Below are 15,673 nucleotides of genomic sequence, written 5' to 3' on the forward strand. Positions count from 1 at the left end.
TGTGCTTGCGCGCGTGCCAATAGCAGAGCTTGTACTCAGGGACTCATGATCTCACTGAACCATTTTTTCCTCAAGACTGGTGCTCTGCCTCTTGAGTCACAGCTCCATTTCTGGCTTATTGATAGTTAATTGAAGATAAGATTCTCATAGACTTTTCTTTCTAGGCGGGTTTGAAACCTCAGTCCTCAAATCTTAGCCTCCTGAATAGCTAAAATTTCAGGCATGAGCCTATGTCTTCTGGCTCGCGATATAATGATGATTTTAAAAGCTAATTACTAAATGTTGATTTTTGATTCATCACTTTACTGAAGGGCATTTTGTTCAAACATTATTTAAAAAGGCTGCTTCAGCTCTTCTCTTGGGCTTAGAACCGTAGTTGAGAATAAGCTAGGTCTGAAACCATTTGCCTAAAATTTTGTGGCTTCCCTGTAGATTCAGAGATCCTGTGACGAAGTTTAGAGCAGGCAGCTTTCCCCCATTTCTTCCCTGCTTTTCCTCCGTTTCACCTTCAATTCTTGGCCAGAATGTTTACATATCCACTAGTTATAGAGGTATGTGTGATCTGTTTGCTCATTGCTAGTAGGCAGTAACACAGCTGTACCATTAAGTGTCATTTCAAACTTGTAACTTGTGGCTGACTACAACACTAAATTTAGTTCAAATTTTGATGTTCTTTAGGTTTGTTCATTACGTTTGTTAATCTGCTTCCCATTGCTCCTATCTAAACATTGTGTCTTTGGGCAGCTACACAATTCTACTGGCCCAGTCATGAGGAAGTATAATGGTGCAGTGCTCTTGTTTGGGGGGTGGGGAAGCATGTGGCTCTACTGTGGAGATGTACACGTCCTTCTGCTCCTTGTGGGAGACTTTTGGTCACAGCCAAGCAAGGTTGCTTCCCTGGATCCTAGTTCAGTGAAGATCCGTGTCTTTTGGTGAAGCATGAGGTAGGCAGAAGGGGGAGAAGTTTACATAAGTCACTGTCACTTGAAGTCTTCCCTGCAATGGGGTTTATGTGGCTTTCTGCTCCTAAGCCTGCTGACTGCTTTCAGAGCTTTTCAGGATCTGTGTGGAGTCTGAGATTCAGTCTGCCAGCTAATAAAGTATCAACTCCTATCCAAGACAAAGGATTTCATTCCTAACAGTAGGAACAGTTGCCCATAGTGTATGGTAGTTGTCATCCTAGGGAAGAGAGACAGGCAGGAGAAACTGTTTATACCATGTAGAGGACAAGAAGTGGATCACAGCCATCTGTAAGCTAGAGACTAGAAATGCCCACCCAAGTCTGGAAGCCTCAGAACCAGGCAAGCTGTTGGTGTTCCTCAATCGAAGGCCACAGGTCTGAGAACTTAGGGGACCATGGATACAAGTCCTGGAGTCCCAAGGACAGAGAAGTTCGATTTCTATTTGCAGTTATGTAATGGTTATATTCTTAATTAATTGTAGAAAGGATGTGTGTACTCCAGAATGTACTGTCTACAGAAGAGAGATCAAATTTCCTTTTCCTCTGCCCCCTTTGCTTGTCCTGGGCCCCCAGCCAGCCAGATGATGCACACCTCCATCGAGGGCAGTCCCTCCACTGCCATGGCAACCCTCACACACACCCAAAGGTGATGCTTTACCTGTTCTCCACTTAACATGGCACCTGAAATTCACCATCACATGAGAGTTGGCACTTGCAGAAGGTTCCATCATGGAATGGACCCCAATAGCCAAGAAGCTTTCTACTGGGCTGGGAGCCTGTCTTGTGTGGGAGGAAGACAGAAGTTGTGGCACTTGGCAGTAAGCAGGCCTGCCCTGTCCTGTGGAAGGCCCTATTCTTACCTCAAGGTTGCTGCCTTCACAGCCGTCACTGAAAAGAAACAGGTTTTCCTGGTCTTTCAATGGGAAGCTGCCATTCATGCTTCTTGTGTTTCCTGTATAGATCATACTGTAGTTCACTAATGTTCATACACTTGGGTTTCATGTTTAGAGTTGAAATTTTCTTCTTGGAGCAAGTGAAAGGAATACAGAGCAGGTCTGAAAGTACTGTGTGTTGCCAGGAAAGCATCAAAGAAGGTGAGTGTTTACAAAATTGTGGCACAAGCAACAGATAGCAGATTTAATCATCTAAGTTGAACACAGTTTTGCACAGCTGCTATGTTAATTCTACCAGTTTCCCATGGTTCTGAAAGGAATGGAGTTACTGCCGGGGATTCACTAGAGTTGTTTGTGATGTTCATATATGTTCATATAGTCTTGTATATGTTTGAAGGTGTAGAGGAGCCAACGGTGATGTCATTTTTTTCCAAACACCAAATTCAGAAGCATCATCCTAAAGTAGAGCAGAGCACAGTGAATGGTTTGCAGTGTCTGGTGCTGCAGAGCAGTGAGCTCAAGGGAGAGAGAGCCAGAGTCATCCTGCGGTGTCCAGAGCTCTTTGACTGACTGGGCACAGCCTTCTATAATGCAGACCTATAGGTATGTACATTTGGGAATCAGGCAGGGCTCTGGCCTGCTGTTTTATTTTGTTAGACATGCATTCCCTAGGATGTGAGTTCACGGTAGTTCCGAAATCATCTCTGTGTTTGCTTTGTGGTATAAATAACGAGCCTCATAATTTCGTATCAACTTTCTGCTTTTACCAGCCAAACTCAGTGGTGGCCAGGGCTTGCTTGTGTACAATCACTGGCCTCATCCTTCCAGAGAAGATCTGTGTCCTGCTGGAACAGCTGTGGTAAGCACCTTTTTTACTTTGTTTTGGTGCCATGGTGGCATGCTGAGCACAAGGCAGGCCCCTTTTCTTAATTTGGGATCAAGCATCGAAATGTTATGTTTCATTTGGATTAGTCATCTTTGCTGAGGAATGTGCTAGAGCAAGTCACATTTCCTAATGAGGAGGCAGAGGCTCAGAGCAGACAAGCCTCTTTCTCCTACTTCTCCAACCTGAGCCATTTTGATGCAATCAAAGTTAGAACATCATTCAAAAACAGAGCAGAGTTCTGTAGGTTGAATTACATTTAACTTTTAGTACTGGAGTTGTACAGAATGCTTAATTTGAAATGGTGTGGACAGAAATAGGGTAGAAGAGAGTTGATCAACCGAAACGTACCTAAGATTTGATCCAGCACTGAAAATCTTTGACTCACTAAGCACTAACAGTATGCTAAGGGTTGAATAGAGTGGTAGGGGTTTTTTTTGTGTGTGTTTTTGTGGGTTTTTTTGTCATGTGGGAGGTCGTGTATAAATAATGTGTGCATTGGGTCTAATGTGAGGACAGAGAATTATCCTGTCTAGTGTTTTCTGTGGTCTTACTTTTAAAATACCTTCATATTAAAGTCTTCACCCCTGTCTTAGTCACCAGTGCGGTTTGAACTCATGTTCTTCAGCTTGCCACTTTACCATTTTTACTCTGCTTCCAGCCCTAATTTTGGCTTGTTCGTGTAAATGGAGTTTTGTCAACTTTTCTGCCCAGGCTGGCTTCAAACTTCATTCCTTCAGATCTTAGCCTTCTGAGTAGCCAGTATTACAAGTTTGAGACACTTGTGCCTGGGAGGGTTTTACTGTTTTGGGTTTTTTTATTTTTTTTATTTTTTTGGTTCGGTGGTGGGGTCTGAACTCTGAGCCTGGGTCCCTCAGCTCTTCAGCTCAGGCTAGCACTCTACCACTTGAGCCACAGCGCCATTTCTACCTTTTTCTGCTTATGTGGAACCCAGGGCCTCATGCATGCAAGGCAAGTACTCTTAACACTGGCCAACTTCCCGGCCCCCTGGGGGTTTTACTCTTTTGAACTCAATAATCTGGGTTTTTTTGTTGTTGTTGTTGCTGCTGTTCTTTTTTTTTTCTTTTCTTTTTTTTTTTTTTTTTTTTTTTACTATTTATTAGCTTAGTACTTTGGTTTTATACAAGAAGAAGGACAATTTTTGACAAATTTGGTGAATTACTCTTTGACATTCCACTAATCAGACTGAAAACATTACTTTTACTGGGAGGGAACCATCCTTTTATACAGTGTATTGAATTTTGTGATTTGGGTTCTTTTGTCATTGTTGGTTTGTTTTGTGGCACTGAGCCTCAAGCATAGGCCTTGCACACACTAGACAAGTGTTAGCTGTACTCCTAACATGGTTCTTTGAGTCTTCAGTGATGTTCCAGAATTAGGGGGAGAACTGTAGCTTTTGTTTTGTGTGTAGTGTGTTGATCTTTATGGAACTTACAAGATAGCATCAGGAACCTACTCTGCATCTGCTAGTTTGTATAAGTTAAAGCCAAACTGTAAGAGCATTAGAACATCCTGAATAGATTTTTTAAAATTTAAGTGTGGAAATTCCTCCATCTTCTGTTTTGTTAAGGATGATCTGTCTTTTTCAGTCATTACTTCTATGAGGCAAACCTGGACCCACGAGTTACCTTGTCAGTTCAAGGCTTTGCAGACAGCCCTGTTTCCTGGAGAGAGAATAAGCATGATTTTCACAAAGGAGGTGAACATGTGTACAACTCTGTGATTTTTAATAACCAGGACTATTGTCTTCAGATGGCTGTTCGGACACTCGATAACTGTCCTCCCTAAGCAGTATAAAATTTTAAAATCTGTTATTTATACTCACTCTTGTTTTCTGATTTCTTCATTGTGTGTGCATGGGCCTGTGTACTGACGATGTTCCTCAGCTCAGCATTTGCTTGCATTCTGGCCTGCTCAGCCTATCCACATGGCAGCAGGTGCATGCTCAGTGACTGGCTCGTCACTCATCCTCTCCGTCACTGCAAGCACAGGCTGTGTTCACTGCGATGTCATGGCGGCGAGAATGAAGGGACCATTGAGTAAGGGGTGCTGTTGCTCATTGCAGCTTTCATCAGGCAATGAGAAGACCTGTATCACCATTCTCAAGGCCTGTCTCTGTGGTAAGGCTCTTCACTATGAGAAAATTAAGGCACAGCATGGTAAGGAAGCTGCTGAGTTCACCCTGCTAGTAGATGAGCCTGAATGCCAGGCCAGCATGGGTCCTCATCAGCTGTGCTCACTGTGTTTATTGCTTCTGGATCAGGGAGGGACCTGTGGGAACTTGGAATTGTTAACCAACAAGTTCCATTTTATTTCTAGCAATGTGGCTGATAGGGAGCCCATGAAAAACAGCTTTCCCAATACACAGGGAAAAAAGGTATTTTAAATGTCTTCAGAAACTGAAAGTTGAGTTTTCAAAAGGAAAAAAAAAATCAATGGAATCCAAAAACCAGAGTAACCAGAAGAATGTGAATTTGGGCTTTGCTTTTGACAGCCTTGGGTGAGGGAGGAGCAGCAGAGAAGCCAAGAAAACTTAGGTCCTGATAAGGTAGAAGAACCAGAAAGGAAACATAAAGTTGAGACTCCCCAAAAGCAAAGACTTAGCACCAGGGCAAACTGTGAATGGAGCTGTTAGGGTAAGGGATGTCAGAAATGGTGGGCACAAATCATTGAGGAAGTTCGTCCTTCTAGTCAACTAGTGAAAATCAACTTCAGAACACATGAAACAAAACAACTCTAAGGAGAAGTACACAGTTGCACAGTATCAGATTTAATGTCTCTCTGTGTAATGGTAGATAGGCAGAAAATCAGCAAAAATATAGCAGACATGAGCAACACTCTCAACCAACATAAACTGATAATTATAGGATATTCTACCCTACAACAGCAGACACCCATCTTTCTCAAGTGCATTGGAACGTGTGATTAGGTCAGACAGGTCTATTCAATAATTTCAGATTTAAGAAGATTCATTGTATGTGATCTCACATATATATCTATATACACACACACACACACACACACACACACATTTATACACACATATATTTCTATATATAATTATATATAATATATGTAATTATATATAGCATATATAATATCTAATTATATATATAATTATAGATTATATATAGAAATATATATATAGAATTATATATATATAGAATTACATAGAATTATATATAGAATTATTATTGTCAAAATACCATACAGAGTGGTTACAATTACATGGACGAGGTAATGAGTACATTTCTTATCAAGCATTATTGCCTCCTCCTTTGTTTCCCCTTCCCAACCCTTCCTTTCTCCTCTCTCAGTCCCCAGACCCACCCCTGCCCCGCCCCTGCCAAAGTGGTAAAGTTCATTTTTTCACATAACATCTTGTACATCTCATTGTTGCAATGGGTCCACCTGTATCCCTATTTAAGCAATTTGTTTTTTCCCTTCCACAAATTATACCAACATCAAATACAATGAAAGCAGGGGTTATACCGTAGGGGAGGGACATACAAAGCAGCAAAGAAATCATCTTATAAGTATGTTAGAAATGATCGCAAGAAAGAAAAAACATTTGAATACTTACTTGGGGTTCATTGCACCCAACATCAACTTATCTGGCCTTTTCTGCTTGTCTCAGACATATACTAGTTATTGCAAATAATGGAAACCATGTATGTGATCTCTTGATAAGAGTAGAATTATATTAAAAATCAGTAACATCCTTGAAAATTTCCAAAATATTTGGTAAGTCTGTAACTTGATAATTCATAGATTAAAGAAGCAGCTAAAAAGAATTAGGAAGGTAACCTGAGTAAAAGTTTTAAAATAACATGCCATTGTAATAATAATATGCACCGTAATAATCAGCACTAAATCAATTGGTGTGTTTGTGTGTATGTGTGTATGTATGTGTGTGTGCGTGTGAGTGTGGGTACATGTTTGCATGTGTGCATGTGTGCGTACATGCCTATGTGCATGCTGGTCTTGAGACTTGAACTCAGGGCCTGGGCACTCTCCTGGATCTTTGTGCTCAAGTCTAGTACACTAAAACTTGAGCCACAGCTCTACTTCCTGCCTTTTGGTGGTTCATTGGAAATAATCTCACAGACTTTCTTTCTGGGGCTGTCTTTGAACTGTGATCCTCAGATCTCATCCTCCTGAGTACCTAGGATTACAGGTGTGAGCTACTAAAGTAATTCTGAGGGAAATTTATAGCATTAAATGTCTATCTTAGAAGAGCTCAAAATTAGCTGGGTGCTGGTGGCTCAAGGCTGTAATCCTAGATACTCAGGAGGCTGAGATCTGAGGATCACAGTTCAAAGCCAGCCAGGGCAGGAAATTCTGTGAGACTCTTATCTTCAAAAAACCACTAGAAAAAGACTCACAAACCCCAGTTCTTTAAATATTCTAGACACAGGTCCTCAATGACATATGTAAGTTTGACCATTTTCTATGCCTTAATTCCGTATCTTGTTTCCCTTTTCTACACCAGTTTTGTGGTTTTTGTCTCATTTCAGAAGCCTTGAACATTGTGGTCAGAATTGCTTAATTTTATTGCTATCTGATCATAATTCTTCAACCTGGTCTTTAAACAGTATATTTGTTTCTGCTTGATATGCTATTGTTGATGCATCCCATGAGGTGTTTGTTGACCTTTTCATTTCCAGAATTTCTTCTCCATCTCCCTGATATCCTGAGCCTCTAACTACACACTCTGTCCACCGCTCCATCTCTTCCACCCACACTGCCTCATTGGTCCTCAGGCAGGGCTACCAGAAGTCTAGGTACTTGCCCAGATCCTTAAAGAGTCTATTTCCTTGGTCTCACTTGGCCAGGACATTCAGGGGATTCTAATGCTGAACAGAGATTGATGCCCCTGTCCCACTCATGAGCAGGGTCGATTTTCATCCTGTCTGGCAGGTGGATGCAGGTGGTAGTGTGAAAGGCACTTTCTTCCTGGGTGAGTGAAGATGCATGCAATGTCTGCTCTTAAGTTTTGGGCTGCCTGTGAGGATCCTTCAGTGACTGCCTGGCCAAGCCACTCTCCAGTTGTCCAAAGGGCGGGGCTGTCTAGGCATTTTCTGAACCCAATGGGAAAAGCACCCAGTTTGGCATTGAGGAATTGTGTCATGAGGGAACACTGGTAGAATGTGGGGGGGGGGGGGTGGGGAGGAAGAGAGCCCCTTGATGTATGTAGCCTTTTTAAGTCACTTCCTAGGCCGTGGAAGAAGCCCTGACGTGTGCTGCTCTACAGAGACCAGAGTCTAACGTGGCCCCACCACACCAGGACATGGCCCTGCAAGGACAGGTTTGTTGGCAGGACCTTCTTGCATTAGAGAAGTTTTTTGACCACTTTGGCCTAAGTATTCCTATTTCTTTAGGCTGTTTCCTTATTCCTTCCAACTTGTCAGACCTATAGCAGATACTCTACAAGAGACCCATTCTCTAATCTCATCCTCTAAAACTCTCCAAGTTTATAGCCGTACATATTAGACCAAATAAGTAAGGGGTGGATTTTCTGTCAGACATAGATTGAAACTGAAAGATATCTTTGAAGTAGGCTTTGTCAAGGTTCTGATTTTGACAGACTTGTGTTAATAAGTCCTGGGTTTGCAACCAGCATTCTGGTCTAATTCTGAGGTAACACTGGGAGAGAACTGGTGATAGGACATCACAGTGATCTCACTGTGATTTCAAACTCTTGGCAGGTACATCTCCGTTCATGGATGCACTAACAGCCAATGGAACAAGGAGGAACTAACAGCCAATGGAACAAGCAACATATAGACATCTGATAACAGTAGTGACAGCTGGGAAAAGGAAATTTCTTGACGACAGAAGAGACCAGCCTTTTGACAAGTGGTTTCCTTTCAGTGTGAGGCAGACAGAGAGTGCCTACAGATACAGAGATATTCTCATCAGGAAGCAAGATGGCTTCACCCACATCTTGTTATCCACAGAATCATCTGAGAATAACTCTAAACCCAGAAGTGAGAGATGTGCCTTGCTGTGCACTTTGTGCTTCTCCACGCCTGCTTTGCTGTGTGGCTCTTTATGCTCTTCTGAAACCTCCTTCTGAGCTAGTCCACTATGTGCCCAGGAGGTGGGAAGCAGAGGGGACTTGGCAGCTTGGCTGCTAATCACTCTGGCTGCACTGACATGGGGCAGTAGGCATGTGCTGGGCATCTACTTCAGTCTACTGGTGTGGGAACTTTGGCTCTAACCAGGAGGAGGCAGCAGTGCCTCTGTCCTCGGGCCACCTCCCAGGTCAGTAGCTCTTCATCTGCAGTGGCTGCGGCTTTGCTGTAGCTCTCATCTTGACAGGTTTCTTGTTTGTGCAAGATAACAATGACCGGGTTCTGTCCTGTGAGGAGTTTCCCTGCCATCTTAGAACACTGATGGTCTTAGGGTTGTGGCAGAGCACACAGCAAGGGGACTTTCTACGCATACTCATTGTCTAGTACCTCAAAAGGCAGCTTGCAAAGGCCAGGGAGATTGTTGCTTAGGAGATTGTTGTTCAAAACCCAGTGCTCAGAAGGCTCTACAATTGGATATATCATCTTGCACTGGGACTCACCAAAGTTTTAAGTTCTAATGTTGTTTATTTTCCTTTGTACACAGCTGGAGCAGATTGTTTTCCAGAAAAGGAAAGCAACGGACTGAAGGTTTGTGTGTTAGCCTTGCTCACCCAGAGCAAGCAGTTCAGGGCTTGATTCTTGGTACATTTCTAGACTTCTGTCCCTTTACTGGTGATTTTTTCATGTTTCCAAGATCATTTTAAATGATTTAGTGCCCTCTTACACTTTTCCATCATGAGTTTTCACTCCATATACTTTGGCAGCAAATCATTTAGGTATCTGTCCAAAGTTTAAAAAAAAAAAAGATGTGACTGGACTCACTTTTTTAAAAGTGGTTGAATATGCCACCTGCTGTTCAAACTGTAGAAATACCCAGTCCTGGTAACCTAGAGTCAAAAAGGCTCTCCAGTCATGGAGATGCATGGATCTTTCTTTTCTATGCTGTTCTTGATGCTACATAGTTACAGTGTACTCTGTGCCCAGCACCTCTGCTTCCAGAAAATAAGCAATGTGCAGGCTGGGCAAAGCAAAGCACATCAGACTAGGGATGCATTTTCTATAGTCTTGGTTGTCAAATAGTAAAATGGTTATAGTAGTCTGTACCCAAAGTACTTCTTCTCACTGGAACTTGTGGTGACTTCCAGGTGATGAAAGAAGTCCAGAGTGCCCTGAACATGACCACTACAGACAGCAAGCTGGTGCTGCTCAACGCAATGGACAGCTCTTCTGTTGTGGCCAGGACTTCATTTACTTCATAGGGTGTCTCACGGATGACAGGAAGAGAGAAAGCACCAAGATGGCAGATGCAATCAGGTATGCAGAGCCAATGTGTTTGTGTCAGGGCTGGGGTTGGTTTTCCAAGTACTAGCTCTGAACAGGACAGCCCTGCAAGGCTTCACGGACTGTCATTTTCCTCTGAAAGGCACTGGTAGCAGAGTTAATGAACTCATCTGCCTTTTCTATAGGTCTGACATAAATGACTGCTTTTCAGAGGCAAATAACTGATTTTAAGGCTGACACCCAGCACATGCTCAGGCATGTTGGCTAAGAGTGCTCTACAGATAATGTACAGCTGTCTGGTACTTGTGCTGTACCTGCTGACCTCAATCCTGAAGTAGGGATGCATTCCCTACCATATAGTAACTGCTGTTGCTGAGCTCTAAAATAAACTGAGTAGACCTTGTGACAATTACTCTAGATCACGTGAGAAATTTTTAATTTTTTATTACATCCAGTACAGTTTCTTCAAGTTCAGCCTAGCAACTACAGAGAGAACTTGAAGGTATGCAATAGAAAATGAATGAACATCCCCCTACTCTTATTCATCAGCCAGTGAACCTAGTGTTCACTTCTCCTATCTTCCCCAAGTTCTAAGTATTTCTTTATGATGATGAGGAGGAGGAGGAAGAGGAGGAGGAGGAGGATAATCATGATGATGATGTCAGTCTTGGGGCCTAAACTCTGGGCCTGGGTGCTGTCCCTCAGCTCTTCATCTCAAGCTATCACTTGAGCCACAGCTCCCTTCCAGCTTTCTCTGCTTATGTGATGCTAAGGAATCAAACCCAGGGCCTCATTCATGCAAGTCAAGCACTCTACCACTGTGCCACCTTCCCAGCCCCTAAGTATTTTTTATAAGACAGGAAAGAATCCTTACACTTACCACATACATACAATCTGTTTCAAGAGCTGTATATATTGTATAGTTATCCAAATCAAGCAAATGAACACATACCTGTTTTTGTTTGTTTTTGATAGTACTAGGATTTGATTGAACTCAAAGCCTCATAATGGCTAAGCAAGCTATCATTTGATCCATATTTCCAGTATTTAAGTATAAATACTTAAATATTTTTTGAGCTTTCCTGTTCCCTCACCTATACCTCTCACATAGCTGGGATTACAAGCATGAACCACCAAGCCAGGGGTGTTTGTTGAGATAAGGTCTTATTGGTAGCACTTTGCCTAGACTAGCCTTGGACCTCAGTCTTCCCCATCTCTGCTTCCAGAATAACATGCCTATGGTTTGAAATGTTATAATTCCATTATTATTCTAGGGTCTCTAATTTCAGTTTTGTGGTGTGGTACTAGAAGGCACTAACTTCTTTCTTGACTTGAAATAAAAGCCTTGATCAGTGGACATAATTTTGCTGTAGACAATGAGAAAATCATGTCTGTGTGTGTGTATGTGTGTGTCTGTGTGGACACTGCTCATTGTTAAACCAGGATGAATTACATGAATTTAAGCCTTACGTTTCACACACACACACACACACACACACACACACACACACGTCTGTGTGTGTGTATGTGTGTGTCTGTGTGGACACTGCTCATTGTTAAACCAGGATGAATTACATGAATTTAAGCCTTACGTTTCACACACACACACACACACACACACACACACACACACACACACACACACACACACACACAGTCTGTGTGTGTGTATGTGTGTGTCTGTGTGGACACTGCTCATTGTTAAACCAGGATGAATTACATGAATTTAAGCCTTACGTTTCACACACACACACACACACACACACACACACACACACACACACACACACACACACACACACACACACACACACACACACACCATTGTCTTCTGTGGTGACGTTGTACATCTTCCATGAGACCACCTGAGTCCTCTCCTGAGCCTCTTGGAGCTTCTCTCACCAATCTTGCTGCTCTTCAGCCTGCTCCTCCCTCCAGTGTCCAGTCACTGACCTGGACAGTGCTGAGGCGTGTCCTACTGGGATAAGAAAAAGAGAAAAGATAGATCCAGACATTGAAGTAGCAACCTCATCTCGTGCACTTTGAGCTGACTTTACAGATGCTTGTTTTCACCAGCTCCTCACTCCTGTTTCTGCTCCCAGCCTCCCACTTTCCTGCTCTTCTCTGGGCTCCCCACAAAAGGCTCAGCTGATATTATAGGAAACAGACACATCCTGTTTCTGTGAAACCTGCGTTGCTGCTGCTTGGAGGAAATGTATTTTTGTCAGTGAGAATTTTTCTTAACGTAATAGCGAAGAATCAGAAAAATAATTAGCACAGATTCACTTAAGCTTTCTCTTACTTGGTTTATTTTAATTAACTTTATATGGATAAGATGGACTTTGCACAAAAAAATCTTTCTCTGCATACATTTTTTGCTTGTTTCTGTGGTGTCATGTCTCAGATTTTTTAAACCTTTTGAGGCAAAGATCCTCATGTAGCAAATAGCCAGAAGGGAAGGGAAGCAAAGTGAAAACGGAGGCCAACTAACACCTGTCTACTTGCTAGGACTGCTATTTCCACTATTGGAATTGATGACGGCTAGTTTGCAGATTCATTGTCATGAAACGGCCATTACATCAATGATAAAAACAGAGTGGCTAGGGATCCATTTATAGCACTGGACTTTTGATATGTGCATACTAAGTGTCTGAAGCACCCAAGAGCAAGCTCCTCTCCACAGAAGTGAGGAGTTTCCAAAAGAAGGGGCTATTACTCAGCAGGCCTGCATTAGAGGATTTGGAGAGAAAGCAAAACAAACCAGCAAACAGCTCTTAGATCCTGACCTCTTCCCACTTGATCCTTCCTTCTTCAAATTTAAAGCTGAGTAAGCTGAGGAAGGCAGCAAACTAACTCCTAATTTGGGCCTTGTTGCCTCGTTTCCCCAGACATTTCCTACACTCTTCCATGAGGGTCTTACTTGATACCTGACCTTGTAAATGTTCTTCTCAGAAGGAATTCTATTGAATGATAATGTCTTCAAAAACTAACTCTGTGGCAAATCTTTCCTTCCCTACCATACCTAACATAGCCTTTACTTCAGTTCACAGACAAATTGAGTATGATGCATTGTACATGTTTTAATGTTTGTGAGCTTTAATTTTAAGTTATAAAATATGCATATAAAAACCAGGCACCATGGGCTGGGAAGGTGGCTCAGCAGTAGAATGCTTGCCTTGCATGCATAAGGCCCTGGGTTCGATTCCTCAGCACCATATAAGCAGAAAAAGCCAGAAGTGGCACTGTGGCTCCAGTGGTAGAGCTCTAGCCTTGACCTGAAGAGCTGAAGGACAGCGCCCAGGCCCAGAGTTCAGGCCCCATGACCGGCATGGTTCATGCTTATAATCCTAGCTACTCAGGAGGCTGAGATCTGAGGATTGCATTTTCAAGCTACCCAGGCAAGAAAGTCCATGAGACTTTTATCCTTAATAAACTACTCGGAAAAAGCCCCAAGTGGTGCTGTGACTCATTTGGTGGAACACTAGCCTTGAGCACAAAGCGGTTTAGGGACAGTGCTCACACCATATATTCAACCTCCATCACCATAAAACAAAACATGTATACCTAACAAAAGCTGTGAACACAGTTCCCTCTTTAGGCCATCATGGTCTCCTACCTCTGGACACACTGTAGCAGAACTTTTATAGCTCATGATACTACACCTTTGTGGCCTTGGAAGGTTTCTCCTGACAGGTCATTTCTACAAAGCTTTGGAGGGTGGCTGTGTTTAACAACTGACTTTCTGTTCAGCTTGTGTTTCACACTTCATCATGGCCCCTTCCTCTGAGCAGGGGAGCTGATTAATTTAGCATGGATCCCTGAGCTAGAGACATAATTTCATTCGCATTCCAGGAAAAAATAGAAATTCCAGTTACAAAACAATGCATCCATCCTGTTGAAGTCTTGGTGTTGATTTCCTCCTAGACTTTGAGAGCAGAATTTTTTTTTAATTTAATTTTATTTGGCCAGTCCTTGGGCTTGAATTCTGGGCCTGGACGCAGTCCCTGAATCCCATTTGCTCAAGGCTAGCATTCTACCACTTGAGCCACAGTGCCACTTTTGGCTTTTCTTTGATTCCTTAGAGATTAGTGTCTCATCAACTTCCTGCACAGGCTATCTTCCAACTGTGATCCTCAGATCTCAGCCTCTCAAGTAGCTAGGATTACAGGCGCAAGCCACCAGTGCCCTTCTAGATTCTTTTTTTTTTTTTATATGTACAAATATATCATAGGAGAAGCATGGTATCGAGGACAGTTTCAATTCTTTTGTGTTCATGTACCACAGCTTTATCATTAAACCCAATGTGATCTTTCTAACAGTGCCTTGGGCCTTCTCATTTAGAAATCTTAGATATTAGTGTAGCTGGTTCATTTAAAGGAATTAATTCTTGCCTAGTGCAAAACCTTACCAACCTTGGGGGGCATATGACAAGGCTGAGGTGAGGGCGGCCTCACCTCACAGACTTCACCTCACACCAGTTGCTGGACTCTGCGTCTGCAAGCCCTGTTCTCCTGTGATCCTTATGCACTTCCCAGCCTCCTTCCTTACGGTATAATCTAGCTGGCTGCAGGTGGCTTACACCTGTAATCCTAGCTACTCAGAAGACTGAGATCCATCCAGAGGATCTTGGTTGAAGACAGCTCAAGCAGACAAGTCTGTTAAAATTCAGCCTCCCAAATAACTAGTGAAAACAGGACTTAAAGTGTAATTTAAGTAGTCAAGTGCCAGCAAACTAAGCAGAAGGCCCTGAGTTCAACCCCCAGTATTTGTGGGGGGCACACCAAGGGCAGGGGAGAGGGAGACAAGAAGACACAGTACTGTATCCCATCTTGATAGTGTTCAGAGGATGGGGAACTAGTAGTTAGTATCTCAATGGCTGTTGTCAGTCAAGCCCAGGCTAATAACTCTGCATGTGAAAAGCTGTAGTTATTCTGCAATGGTCAGACTCAAACTACCTAGAAAGAATCACCTTATATTTATGTAGGTGTAAGTTTATGCTTTGCTCCACTGTGTTAAATCAGAACAAGAAACCACCTCTGAACTCAGAGTCAGCTCTGGGGTGGGGATGAAGAAGCAGATTCTCAATATAGTATAGCATCAACCTCTCTGGAACTGCAAAGCCTGTAAAACAACTCCAGCACAGCACTGGCTGTGTTTAATGGGAAGTTCTTGTGTTCTGTGAAGGCCACCTTCCCCTTGCCTGCTTGGCTCTCGAAGCTCCTGTGCAGTAGCATGCACCAACACATAATGGGATACAGGCATTGGAGTGCTTGCTGATCTTTCTTTCCAACCTCATGTCTTAAACTAGCCTAGCTCCATGTCTCCCTGAGGAGATTTAGTCCAGTTTATATGACTTTAGGAAATACCTGTTGTTTCCAGATTCAATGTATAAAGCCTCCTATCAGGTCAGGTCAGAACCCTTAGTCCATTACTCTTCAGTCAGCACCAGGCAATCTTGGCGCCAAGTTCACTCCTGAGTTTTCTGTTTGCTTGGATACAAGAAGTCCATAAAGTCAGCAGGATCCTTAGGTCTTCAAAGAGAAAAAGGTGGAAATGC

At 42.8% G+C, this 15,673-nt stretch overlaps 1 pseudogene; it reads left to right on the plus strand.

Moving 5' to 3' along the window:
* The window catches only part of LOC122108425, a 106,693-nt pseudogene that overhangs the window by 85,147 nt on the left and 5,873 nt on the right, over nt 1-15,673 (plus strand).

This window comes from Dipodomys spectabilis, unplaced genomic scaffold (assembly GCF_019054845.1).
Source record: "Dipodomys spectabilis isolate Male_0828 unplaced genomic scaffold, ASM1905484v1 ptg000059l, whole genome shotgun sequence".
NCBI lineage: Eukaryota > Metazoa > Chordata > Mammalia > Rodentia > Heteromyidae > Dipodomys > Dipodomys spectabilis.